The sequence below is a fragment of the Ursus arctos genome, unplaced genomic scaffold (assembly GCF_023065955.2).
Source record: "Ursus arctos isolate Adak ecotype North America unplaced genomic scaffold, UrsArc2.0 scaffold_12, whole genome shotgun sequence".
Lineage (NCBI taxonomy): Eukaryota > Metazoa > Chordata > Mammalia > Carnivora > Ursidae > Ursus > Ursus arctos.
Genome location: NW_026622786.1, coordinates 5,019,797 through 5,032,330, shown reverse-complemented (window position 1 = coordinate 5,032,330; position 12,534 = coordinate 5,019,797). Strand labels below are relative to the sequence as shown.

The 12,534-nt window shown below is 47.3% G+C and overlaps 1 protein-coding gene and 1 long non-coding RNA gene across 2 annotated transcripts in view; one reads left to right on the top strand and one right to left on the bottom strand.

Moving 5' to 3' along the window:
* The window catches only part of LOC125281748 (myomegalin-like), a 132,580-nt gene that overhangs the window by 88,286 nt on the left and 31,760 nt on the right, over positions 1-12,534 (bottom strand). Inside the window, 3 exon segments of the mRNA XM_057310763.1 lie at positions 2,457-2,604; positions 6,116-6,209; positions 11,988-12,134. The gene's annotated coding sequence lies outside the window, so the exon portion shown is untranslated.
* LOC130543488 (uncharacterized) lies at positions 2,601-5,815 on the top strand. The gene is made up of 3 exons (XR_008958867.1): positions 2,601-2,932; positions 3,710-3,882; positions 4,938-5,815. It is a non-coding gene; the product is annotated as an uncharacterized LOC130543488 (long non-coding RNA).

Here is a 12,534-nt window from a genome sequence, read left to right as displayed (position 1 = left end):
GGACCTCCACACTGTTTTCCACAGTGGCTGTACCAACTTGCATTCCTACCAACAATGTAGGAGGGATCCCCTTTCTCCACATCCTCTTCAACAATTGTTGTTTCTTGCCTTGTCAATTTGCCATTCTAACTGGTGTAAGGTGGTATCTCAGTGTCGTTTTCATTTCAATTTCCTTGATGGCTAATGATTTTGAACATTTTTTCGTGTGTCTGTTAGCCAATATTATGTCTTCAATGGATAAGTGTCTATTCATGTCTTCTGCCCGTTTTATGATTTGTTTATTTGTTTCTTGTGTATTGAGTTTGAGAAGTTCTTTGTAGATCTTGGAAACCAGTCTTTTATCTGTAGTGTCGTTTGCAAATATATTCTCCCATTCCGTGGGCTGCCTCTTAGTTTTTCTGACTGTTTCCTTGGCTGTGCAGAAGCTTTTTATCTTGATGAAGTCCCACAAGTTCATTTTATCTCTTGTTTCTCTTGCCTTTGGAGATGTGTCACGAAACACGTTGCTGTGGCCGATGTCGTAGAGGTTGCAGCAACCCTCTCAGAAGCAGCTGGGTTCTTCCCCAGGATCTCGGGGGAAAAGAATCAACTTGTTGTTGGCATAGACTCAAGACAGGATGCTGTGATGATGGCCTGTCATATCAGGGACATTTCTTTAATGGCTGAAGAGAGCAATGCCAGTGATTGCTTCCAGGGCCCTCCTAAGCCCTCCTGGATGAGTTCTCTCACGGTTGCCTGTTTTCACTCTGCTTCTGTTGCTCTCTTGTACTACATGGGACCTAAGAGTGGGCATTTGTGAAGGGGAATGTGCTTCATGTAACTCTTTCTCTTCCTTTATTTGCAGAAAACCAAATTGATCAGGAGGGACCGAAAGGACAAGAGTCAGTTGCCCCCAGGTAATTCTGAATACTTGGGGGCTGTGAACTCAAAAGTAGCAACCAGGGAAAAGCAGAAAGTGCTGAAGAGAACTATAATATCTATTTGGTCGACAACAAATTATCCATTTTCACCATGTTTTCTGATTTTTTGTGGTACTTGGATTGCTTCCCACTTCTTAATTACTTCTCTAGTTGAGTAACCCACAGTCAGCTGACCCAGGTAAACTAATATGTAACAGGGATCGCTGAGCTCGCTCATTCTCTCCTCTGTGCTTTATTGAGAGATGCACGTCTTCTTTCTGCCTGTTAGATTTATCATGTTGACATGTGTTCCTAGCAAGAACATATCACAGCAAGAAGACAAACATATACTATCATGCCAGATATTGAGAGAAAGAGACCTTTCTGGATGAGATAGCTGGGACAGTCACTTGGCCACAAAATGCAGAACTGGATGCCATTTGACAGGAAGGGGGAAAGCCACCATTCTGAGACTCTGTATGTAGAGAGTCATGACTGGATGGCACAGAGATAATTGAGGCTCCTTCCTCACAAGCTTGCTGTTTGGCCCGTGCGCTGAGCACTTACTGTCCTTTCTATCTGCTGCTCCTGTGACAAACAGAGCTTGTCGCACTCAAACAAGAAGAGTTGTTTCTCTCTTGAATGGGTCAGCCTCTCTGCTTTCTTGACCATTCCTTTGTCCCTTCCAACAAAGTCAGACAGGACATAGGATTTCAGATCCCTCTCAGGTTAATCTTCGGTTGTCCCCACCCTGCAGGCTCAGTGGACAGCTGCTAGAGGTGGTAGAGCAGGACGTCTCACGGGACTCTCCAGATAAACACTACTTGACATATTCAGTTCTTCCCGAGCTGTCTGACTCCTACTGGCCTTACAGGAGCGCCGCCATCTTCTCACCTGAGGACCTGGAAGTCTGTTCCTCTCTAGAAGTGGCCAGTGAGTACTCCATTGTCAAGGTGATAAAGCTCCAACTGGACACCCACATAGATCTCCTGTTCTTTGTATCCCAGACCTCTGCTGTGCCGAGAGAGGTCATCCCTGTGGGGAGGCCCTGTAGAGACATATTGATCTGAACTGGGCTCTAGGATTGAGGTTAAGCACAGATGTCAGGTGTGTCAGGGAGCTTTGCTCTCTTCCTAGTCCCAGGGCATGCCCATGTCATGTTGGGTTCTCTGTCAGGTCATTGGGCCAAAGGAGGCAGGACAAACTCAACTCACCTCAGCAACATGACCACAGAAGTTGTCTGTCAGACCTAATTTGGATGAAATATATCTTCTCACCTTCAATAGCTCTACGTTTCATCTCTGAGCCAGGTCCTTTACGAATCTATGCCTGCCACTGTCAGTTGGCATTCTTGTCCTGGGTTAACTGGTTTTGCTATTCTAAACCCCGCTTGTATCTCCCCTTTGGGTTGACTTGTCTTCCTAAGCAGTTGTCTGAAAACCCACCCTCAGTGCCTCCACTGATAGCTTGTTTGTGTGTTTCCCAAAGCAGAGCTGTGCTTTGCATTCCCCCACCACACGAACTGAGCCAACATTCTCTGTAGCACCAAAGACTCACTTTCATTTGAGGGTTTGTCGTTGCATTCCATCTGTTCACTCTCAGTATATAAATTCCAGTAAGTCTTCAACAAGCAGGCTCTCTGATGAGAGAAGGCTGAATTCTGCAGTAATCCTTTTAGAATGCTCAGAGGCTGGATCCCCAGAATCTGTATGAAAAAGGTAAGTACAGTGTTTGCACAGACTTAAGACAAGGGCAACCGTGATGATGATCTCCTAGAAAAAATAAATTTTTCCCAATGCCTCAGGCAAGGAAATCAAGCCACTTATCATAAGACAATATCAGAAGCACCCTGAAATAGTCTTCTGACTAAACCTGTTCTCACATTGAGCATATCTGAGTACCTGGCTAGCATTAGACACTAGATTACTAATGTACAGAGCAGGATCTGCTTAATGACTGCCCTGTCTTTATGTATTTACAGAAAACCAAATCTCTCATAAGGAGGAAGAAGACCAAGACCCGATAGGCCCCAGGTAACTATGAAGAATCCTGGGTTGTTATTTCAGTGGTTAAACTGAAGGACTGCATTTCAAGGAAGAAACATAAACTGCCAGACATGCCTGTTTTATCCGTTCTCCAATCACAAAGTACCTTTGTTTAACCATGAAGTGTGGCTTCACATGTTACATAGTTAAGTTCCATTTACTGACCCCTTCACTTCAATAACCTGAAGGGCATGGAACTTGGTGAATTAGCAGTCACTGGGATTCTCTGCATTCCCCTGTTCTATCCTTTTGGTAAAATGAGAGTGAGAGGCCTATATGCCTCTCCCTGTTTGGTGTTACCACACTGAGGATATATTATAGCCAAAGAATACCTAAAAAAAGCACTCACGTCATAAGAAAGAGGCACCAACGACACAAGGTCTCTCCATATGGATGTTGTCTTTTAAAGCCTGTGTTCACTTGGTCACCCAAGGTAGTATCAACAATATTTATGCAAGTGTTCAAGCCACCTTTAGGATTCCCCATGTGCGCTGTGAGCTATGTGTTCCATTCCATAGTCGTTCAGTTTGTTGCTCAGAAGCTTAGCTCTGCGGCCACTATCCTGAGCACCTTTTGTTCTCTATCTGTCTCTACTGCCCCCACAGCAGCCACTCTCTGCCCCTGTAACAGGAGGATAGTTTTTGCTGTTAATCACGGCTGTGCCCCTTTGTTATGAGTATACTTCTCGGCCTCCCATCAAAACCAGTAGGATGCTGGGGTGTCTACTTTTCTTGTGTTAAACTTCAGATTTCCCGACCCTCCCAGGCTCACCGCAGAGCTGCCAGAGGTGGAAGAGGATACCCCATGTGACTCTCTGGATGAATGCTATTTGACTTATTCGGCCCTTCCTGACCTGTCTGACTCCCTCGGGACTTGTAGCAAGGCTGACATCACCTCATTCGAAGATCTGGACATCTGTTCTGCTCTGGAAGTAGCTAGTGAGTCCTCCATTGTCAAGGTGATAAAGCTCCAACTGGACTCCCAAGCTGACCCCCTATTTTTGGGATCCCAACCTCTGGTTGTGCAGAAATGTGTCATCGCTCTGTAGAAGCCCAGTAGACATAAGGATCTGAGTCAGGCTCTAGGATACACTTTTTAGCACAGACCTCAGGTGAGTCAGGCACCTGCCCTTTGTTCCTCATCTCAGGCCATGCTTATGGCTTCTGACAGAAGTTAGGACATTCGATTCAAGGCAGATGTGACAGCTAACACTCACTTGTGCTCCACATGCAGAGGTCTCTGTCTTTGTTCCTGATTTCCATTAAATATCTCTCTTCATCTCCAATGCTCTCATTTTCATAGCTGAATATTGTCTCTTGAATTTTTGTGCCTGTCCAAAGATGTTGGCAGCCTTACCTACATCTTTCGATTTGTTCTTTCCCTGCCTGACTGCTCTGACTCCCAGTGTCTGTGTCCTCTATGTTGGCTGTCTACACTGAGTTGTCATCAGAGTATCAGGTCATCAACACCTCTGCCATCAGCTTGCTCGTAGGTTTCCTTGAAGCACAGCTGATTCTGGCCTTTGCCCCTCCCATGCATGGCTCATATGTCTGTAAGCACAAAGAATTGTACACAAAAGGTTTCTTTTGACATGAGGGTTTGCAGATTCCATCCATCAGTCTGGTCTCTGTGTCTAAATTCCCTTAAACCATTTATCTCATGGCATAAGGTAATGAGAGAAGGTTGCACTAAGTTTTTAGAATGTAGGTAAGCTGTTCCCCAGAATCTGTGGCAAAACACACGTTTCACGCTGTACACAGACTCTTGAGATGTGGCTCTACCACAGCAGGGAGCTCATGCCCAATGGCTCAGGAAAGCAGACCAAGGCACATTCCCAAGACACTACCTGAGGCCTCCTGGATGGTTACTCTCACAATATCCTGCTGCCCCGCTAAGCGGCGCACAGTCCGTGTGCTAGTTGTATCGGATACTTAATTGGAATGTACACATGGTGTTGTTGAACGTGACTGGCCCTGTCTGTATTTATTTGTAGACAGTCATAATGATCTTGTGGAGGAAGAAGACCAAGGACGGATATGCCCCAGGTAACTCTGAAGAATCATGGGCTTTAATGCAGTGGTGATGTCTGGGGATCTTGGCTCTCGGCAAATCTAGAAAGTGCTAAATGTACCTATTTCACCCATTCAGACACCCATAAAATGGTCCGTTAGCAATGTTCTCTGTTTCACTGTGGTACTCATATAGGCCCCTTTCTTTATGCGTCCCAAATTTGGAAGCTCAGGCCATTGACACAGGTATACTAACCAATCACAGGATTTCTTGCATTCTCACGGTCTCTCTTTGTATTGAGTCCAGCCTAAGATGCACATCTGTCTCTGCTGGTTTCGCATTATGACGTTGGCAAGAATTCATGGCAAGAAAAGTGTGTAAAAAAATTGATATCTCAGTGTTTAGACAAGTAGGCCTCGGACACACGAGCTTTCTAGGAATCTACAATGCTGCCAGTCTGGGGTTGTCTTGGTGCTTTCTGTAAATGTCAACAAAACGTATGCAAAAGTGTTGATGCTGGTTTTATTGTTTTCTGAGCGTGCTGTGTGTTGTGACTGCTGTGTGCTGGGGTGGTTCAGACTCCTTCCCTTTAGTCTCCCATTCTGGCCATGCTCTGGGCCCCTCCAGCTCTTGCTCCCTCCCTGCCTGCCTCATCTATCCCCAGTACATCCACACTCTGGCCCCAGATGGAGGCAGAATGGTTCATGGGAAGAAGACTTCGCATTTCTTTTCGGTGCCGCCCAAAGCAGCTGGGACTCCATGTTGACTCAACTTTCTTGTTGCATCTCTAGTCCTGCCTGTCACACGAGGCTCCACAGGGAGCTACCAGTGGCAGAAGAGAATGAAGACCCGCAGGACTCCCTGGATGACTGTTATTTGACTTCTTCATTTGGCCATGACCCGCCAGACACCTGCAGACCTTACACAAGTGCTTCATTCACATTTGATAAGCAGGAAACCTTCTTGGGTCTGGATGTGGGTGGTAAGTACTCCCATTGTGAGGGGCACAACACTCCTGGGTGGAGGGGAGGTCAGGAAGCCTGTCTTCTCTATATCCAACAACCTAAATCGGCTGAGACGTGCATCCCTGCCAACAGATCCTAGAGACTCAAACTGGTTAGAACTCTGCTCTTGGATTTCATTTCAAAAACACTGGGTTACCTGGGTGGCTCAGTTGGTTAAGCATCCAGCTCTTGATCTCCATTCAGGTCTTGATCATAGGGTTGTGAGTTCAAGGCCCACGTTGGGCTCCACACTGGGCGGGGAGTGTATAAAAAAAAAAAAGGCATCATGTGGGTCAGACAATTTTCCTTTCCTTCTGTCCCAGACTTCCCTCTGCCACCAAGCCCCCTCCCAAGTGCAGGCCCTTGGTACCAAGTCAGTTTAGAGAGGAGAAATGCAGGGAAAAGAGTAAAACCTTCAGCCACCACGATGTCAACTGTAGATATCTGGGTAACAGGACTCTTTCTTTTCTTTTTTCGTTCCCGCTTTCTTGCTTTCTTTCTTTTTTGTAAGAACCGACTTCTGCTACTAATGAGATTCTATTGCCAGTTGTATATCTGTTGTAGTGTCCTGCAAACTCTCTGGCTCTCCACACAGATTTGCATGTGCTCCATATTTGCAGCATCTGTGATATTGTTGCTGAGATCAAAGTTTTGGCTTCTGGGGAGCCCAGAATGCTCAGCATTTAGATAGACGATCCCGAGCACCCAGTCCTAGCTGGACCCCGTGGTTCAGTGAAGCCGAAGCTCTAGGCCTGGTTTTCCATCCTCCACGGATGGTGTCCTTTCCACCCTGTGTGCAGCTTCAGTGATTTTCTCCCCGTCAAGTGTTGCTCTCAGTAGCATAATGTCATGTAAATGATCAATGGTCCGTGCACCTGCCGTGGGTATTGGCCTCATTCTGGAGCAAAGCAGAGTTGTTCCCCTCTCCAGAATCTTCAGAAAGTGCTGCCTTCTCAGCAAGACCCCCTTGGGTCACACTCGCACAGGAGTGCAGGCTAACACCCAATTCTCATTTCTTCCCACTCAGGCTACAATTCGGACTTTGCTTCTGGGAGAAGCGTTTGCGTTGTTAGCCAAATTTCCTTGCCATCAAATCGCCTTGTAGGAGCAGCAAGGAGTCTATGAGGTTCCTCACTGTGTCAATGTTGTCTAGTGAAATTGGCCATGAAACATTTTGTTCCTTCATCTTTTTGGTCAGTTAACAGTCTCTCCACCCTAGGACCACCTTCTCCCGTTTCCCATTCCTCTCGGAGGGGCCAAGAAGCAAAGGCCTCCTCAGGATTACAGCAATTCAGGAAGCAGAAATGAAACACACAGTTACTTTGCTTCGTTTGTCCGCCACGTCCCTTTCCGTGCCCGCTCAGCAGCAGCGCTGTCGTGTTGGAGCGGCTCGTGTCCTCAGAGGTCACTCTCCAGTTGGTGTGGCATCTCCTGTGAGAGCCGAGGGTGCTGAGGCTCAGCAACGTCATGTCACTTGCCCAGGACCCCTGGCCAGTGGTTAGTAGGATCTCAGACCCGCACCAGCTCAGACTGCCCACTACTCTCCACTCAGTCCTGTCAGGGCCTGTGTGGGGATGGGGTTGGCCCTGTCCTCTCTGCTTTTGTACCAAATTATTTGAAACAGTTGTAAATGTAAACAAAAAGGTTGCAAGACTGCCCCCAGAGATCCCTGTGACCCTGCCACACATCTGCCAACTCCCACCCTGTGAGTCACTCTGTCCTGTGAGCAGAGCCAGGGGCTCTTCCAGCCCCTCTGAGAGATCAATGTCTCCATGAGGCTTCATCCAAAAGCAGTGAGAGCTGAGAGGTCCCGGGCCTTTTCTGTTGTGACAAGGGGTGCCCAGGAGGCCCTTCACTTGGCTGCCTGGCACCCTTCTAATGCTGCACAGCACCCACTGACAACTCCTTCTCCCCATGCCCTAAGAACTCTCTAGGACCTACTCTCTCTAGGCTGTAGGAAGAAGGTTACGACTAATGGAATGATAGAAATGAACTTGTGTGCCCATGCCAAGGCCTGGTGGACTGAAGGGGGTGATTTTCACCTCAGGGACTTTGCAGGCTGGGCACCTGCCGTCCCAGTATCCCTAGGCTAGGACACAACACTGACATCTCCTTCATACACGTGATGTTTGCCTTTGTACCTGCTCGCAGGGTGGTCTCTCAGACGGGAAGGGACATCAGACGTGGGTGTTCTGGGAGTGCTCAGCTAAGGAGCCCTGGGGTGGATCCCATTGAAATCTCTTCTTGCTTCAGCCCCGATGCAGGCTCCCCGTCACCAGGGCCCATCGAGTGGAAACATGACTTTCCAAAGGGCAGAGGTGCAAATGTCTGGAGCACAGACACAGCCAAGCACCCAGGTGGCCAATTCTCTGCAACAGCAGCTGGAACAGCAGTTGGATTGTGGAGACAACAGAGCCAGGCTCGGCCTCTCCTCTGCCATCGGGAGCCTGAATGCCAAGATGGGTTCTGGGAACCAATGGCCGCTCTTCCAAGGTGAGAGGGACGGGGAGTAGGAAGTTCTACTCTCTGTGTTGGTTGTCACAGGCTTGTGGCTGGAGGCAGCAACGGAGTGAGGTCGAACCCCATGATGCTCCAATCCAGCGAGGTCAGCAAGAACCCGGTGTTTACTATCAGCTCTGCCCCAGGTCCTGGGTTTGCAACTTTCTGGCTCTATAACTGGCCAACTTATTCATCCTCTTACCTAGTTTCTCCTCTGCCCCTTCATCGGAAAGTGCAAAACTAGTATCTCCATTCCATCGCTACGGGAAAGAAGAAACGGCATAAATTCTGGGGGGCCTGATTCAACAGAAATTGCTTGAGAACATCTATGAATTTGTCGTGTCTAATTTGTGGGTCACTGTGGGGCTTTAGCCCTCGGCAAATGGTTTCGGGGCATTGTTTCATGGGGGACGGGGCAGTTGTCAGAGGCTCCACTTTCACCGGACCCCATCTTCCCTGGCTTTCTCAGAAAGGCTCGTGTACCCAGTTTTCTCTCCTATGACATATTCAAGGCAATCTTCCCTGTTCGGTGCTCACAGTCACAATGGTAATACTGGCCTCACAACACTGTCTCCCACTTATTTTTCTTTTTTCCCTTTTCTAAGGACATAAGTGGCCCCTTTCTTACATGAAGTGCACATGTCACTCTCTCCTCTGATCCTCCGTCTAGTTCATCATCTCCCCTCATCTCTGGGGCCTCGTCCCCAGCTTCCTCTTCATCAGGACCCACCTCTGCTCAGATTTCCTAAAGACTGAGCTTTCTGACCTTCCCCTGGGTCGTGCGTTCCTTACCCTCCTGCATTCAGTGACCATTCCTGGAGCCTGGGGTGGCCTGGGGATCCTCTGTCAGAACTACCTGAGAAATGGGGAGATGTAGTTCTCAGGTGGAGGTGACATAAGCAGCAGACTATGGCACCGGGGAGAGGCCCCAGAGAAAGAGCTCAGGGAATGTTCGGGGAAGCACAGCCCCGACAAGGGCCTTAGAACTGGTGTAAGGTGGTATCTCAGTGTGGATTTGATTTCAATTTCCTTGATGGCTAATGATTTTGAACATTCTTTTGTGTGTCTGTTAGCCATTTGTATGTCTTCAAAGGAAAAGTGTCTATTCATGTCTTCTGCCCATTTTATGATTTGTTTATTTGTTTCTTGTGTATTAAGTTTGAGAAGTTCTTTGTAGACCTTGGATACCAGTCTTTTATCTGTAGTGTCATTTGCAAATATATTCTCCAATTCCAGGTCTGCCTTAGTTTTTTTGACTGTTTCCTTTGCTATGCAGAAGCTTTTTATCTTGATGAAGTCCCACAAGTTCATTTTATCTCTTGTTTCTCTTGCCTTTGGAGATGTGTCACGAAACACGTTGCTGTGGCCGATGTCGTAGAGGTTGCAGCAACCCCTCGGAATCAGCCGGGTTCTTCCCCAGGATCTCGGGGGAAAAGAATCAACTTGTTGTTGGCAGACTCAAGACAGGATGCTGTGATGATGGCCTGTCATATCAGGGACATTTATTTAATGGCTGAAGACAGCAATGCCAGTGATTGCTTCCAGGGCCCTCCTAAGCCCTCCTGGATGAGTTCTCTCACGGTTGCCTGTTTTCAATCTGCTTCTGTTGCTCTCCTGTGCTACATGGGACCTAAGAGTGGGCATTTGTGAAGGGGAGTCTGCGTCATGTAACTCTTTCTCTTCCTTTATTTGCAGAAAACGAAATTGTTCAGGAGGGACCGAAAGGACAAGAGTCAGTTGCCCCCAGGTAATTCTGAATACTTGGGGGCTGTGAATTCAAAAGTGGCACCCAGGGAAAAGCAGAAAGTGCTGAAGAGAACTACATTATCTATTTGGTCGATGACAAATTATCCATTTTCACCATGTTTTCTGCTTTTTTATGGTACTTGGATTGCTTCCATTTTTCTTAATTACCTCCCTAGTTGAGTAACCCACAGTCAGCTGACCCAGGTAAACTTAATATGTCACAAGGATCGCCGAGCTCGCTCATTCTGTCCTCCGTGCTTTATTGAGAGATGCACGTCTTCTTTCTGCCTGTTAGATTTATCATGTTGACATGGTTTCCTAGCAAGAACATATCACAGCAAGAAGACAAACATATACTATCATGCCAGATATTGAGAGAAAGAGGCCTTTCTGGATGAGATAGCTGGGACAGTCACTTGGTCACAAATGCAGAACTCGATGCCATTTGACAGGAAGGGGGAAAGCCACTATTCTGAGACTCTGTGTGTAGTGAGTCATGATTGCATGACACAGAGATAATTGAGGCTCCTTCTTCACAAGCTTGCTACTTGGCCTGTGCGCTGAGCACTTACTGTCCTTTCTATCTGCTGCTCCTGTGACAAACAGAGCTTGTCGCACTCAAACAAGAAGAGTTGTTTCTCTCTTGAATGGGTCAGCCTCTCTGCTTTCTTGACCATTCCTTTGTCCCTTCCAACAAAGTCAGACAGGACATAGGATTTCAGATCCCTCTCAGGTTAATCTTCGGTTGTCCCCACCCTGCAGGCTCAGTGGACAGCTGCTAGAGGTGGTAGAGCAGGACGTCTCACGGGACTCTCCAGATAAACACTACTTGACATATTCAGTTCTTCCCGAGCTGTCTGACTCCTACTGGCCTTACAGGAGCACCGCCATCTTCTCACCTGAGGACCTGGAAGTCTGTTCCTCTCTAGAAGTGGCCAGTGAGTACTCCATTGTCAAGGTGATAAAGCTCCAACTGGACACCCACATAGATCTCCTGTTCTTTGTATCCCAGACCTCTGCTGTGCCGAGAGAGGTCATCCCGGTGGGGAGGCCCTGTAGAGACATATTGATCTGAACTGGACTCTAGGATTGAGTTTTAAACACAGATGTCAAGTGTGTCAGGGAGCTTTGCTCTCTTCCTAGTCCCAAGGCAAGCCCATGTCATGTTGGGTTCTCTGTCAGGTCATTGGGCCAAAGGAGGCAGGACAAACTCAACTCACCTCAGCAACATGAGCACAGAAGTTGTCTGTCAGACCTAATTTGGATGAAACCTCTTTTCTCACTTTCAATAAGCTCTACGTTTCATCTCTGAGCCAGGTCCTTTACGAATCTATGCCTGCCACTGTCAGTTGGCATTCTTGTCCTGGGTTAACTGGTTTTGCTATTCTTTTTTTTTTTTTTTTTTAAGATTTTATTTATTCATTTGACAGAGATAGAGACAGCCAGCGAGAGAGGGAACACAAGCAGGGGGAGTGGGAGAGGAAGAAGCAGGCTCATAGCGGAGGAGCCTGATGTGGGGCTCGATCCCAGAATGCCGGGATCACGCCCTGAGCCGAAGGCAGACGCTTAACCGCTGCGCCACCCAGGCACCCCTGGTTTTGCTATTCTAAACCCTGCTTGTGTCTCCCCTTTGGGTTGACTTGTCTTCCTAAACAGTTGTCTGAAAACCCACCCTCAGTGCCTCCACTGATAGCTTGTTTGTGTGTTTCCCAAAGCAGAGCTGTGCTTTGCATTCCCCCACCACACGAACTGAGCCAACATTCTCTGTAGCACCAAAGACTCACTTTCATTTGAGGGTTTGTCGTTGCATTCCATCTGTTCACTCTCAGTGCATAAGTTCCAGTAAGTCTCAACAAGCAGGCTCTCTGATGAGAGAAGGCTGAATTCTGCAGTAATCCTTTTAGAATGCTCAGAGGCTGGATCCCCAGAATCTGTATGAAAAAGATAAGTACAGTGTTTGTACAGACTTAAGACAAGGGCAACCGTGATGATGATCTCCTAGAAAAAATAAATTTTTCCCAATGTCTCAGGCAAGGAAATCAAGCCACTTATCATAAGACAATATCAGAAGCACCCTGAAATATTCTTCTGCCTAAATCTGTTCTCACACTGAGCATATCTGAGTGCCCGGCTAGCATTAGACACTAGATTATTAATGTACCGAGCAGGATCTGCTTAATGACTGCCCTGTCTTTATGTATTTACAGAAAATCAAATCTCTCATAAGGAGGAAGAAGACCAAGACCCGATAGGCCCCAGGTAACTCTGAAGAAGCCTGGGTTGTTATTTCAGTGGTTAAACTGAAGGACTGCATTTCAAGGAAGAAACAAA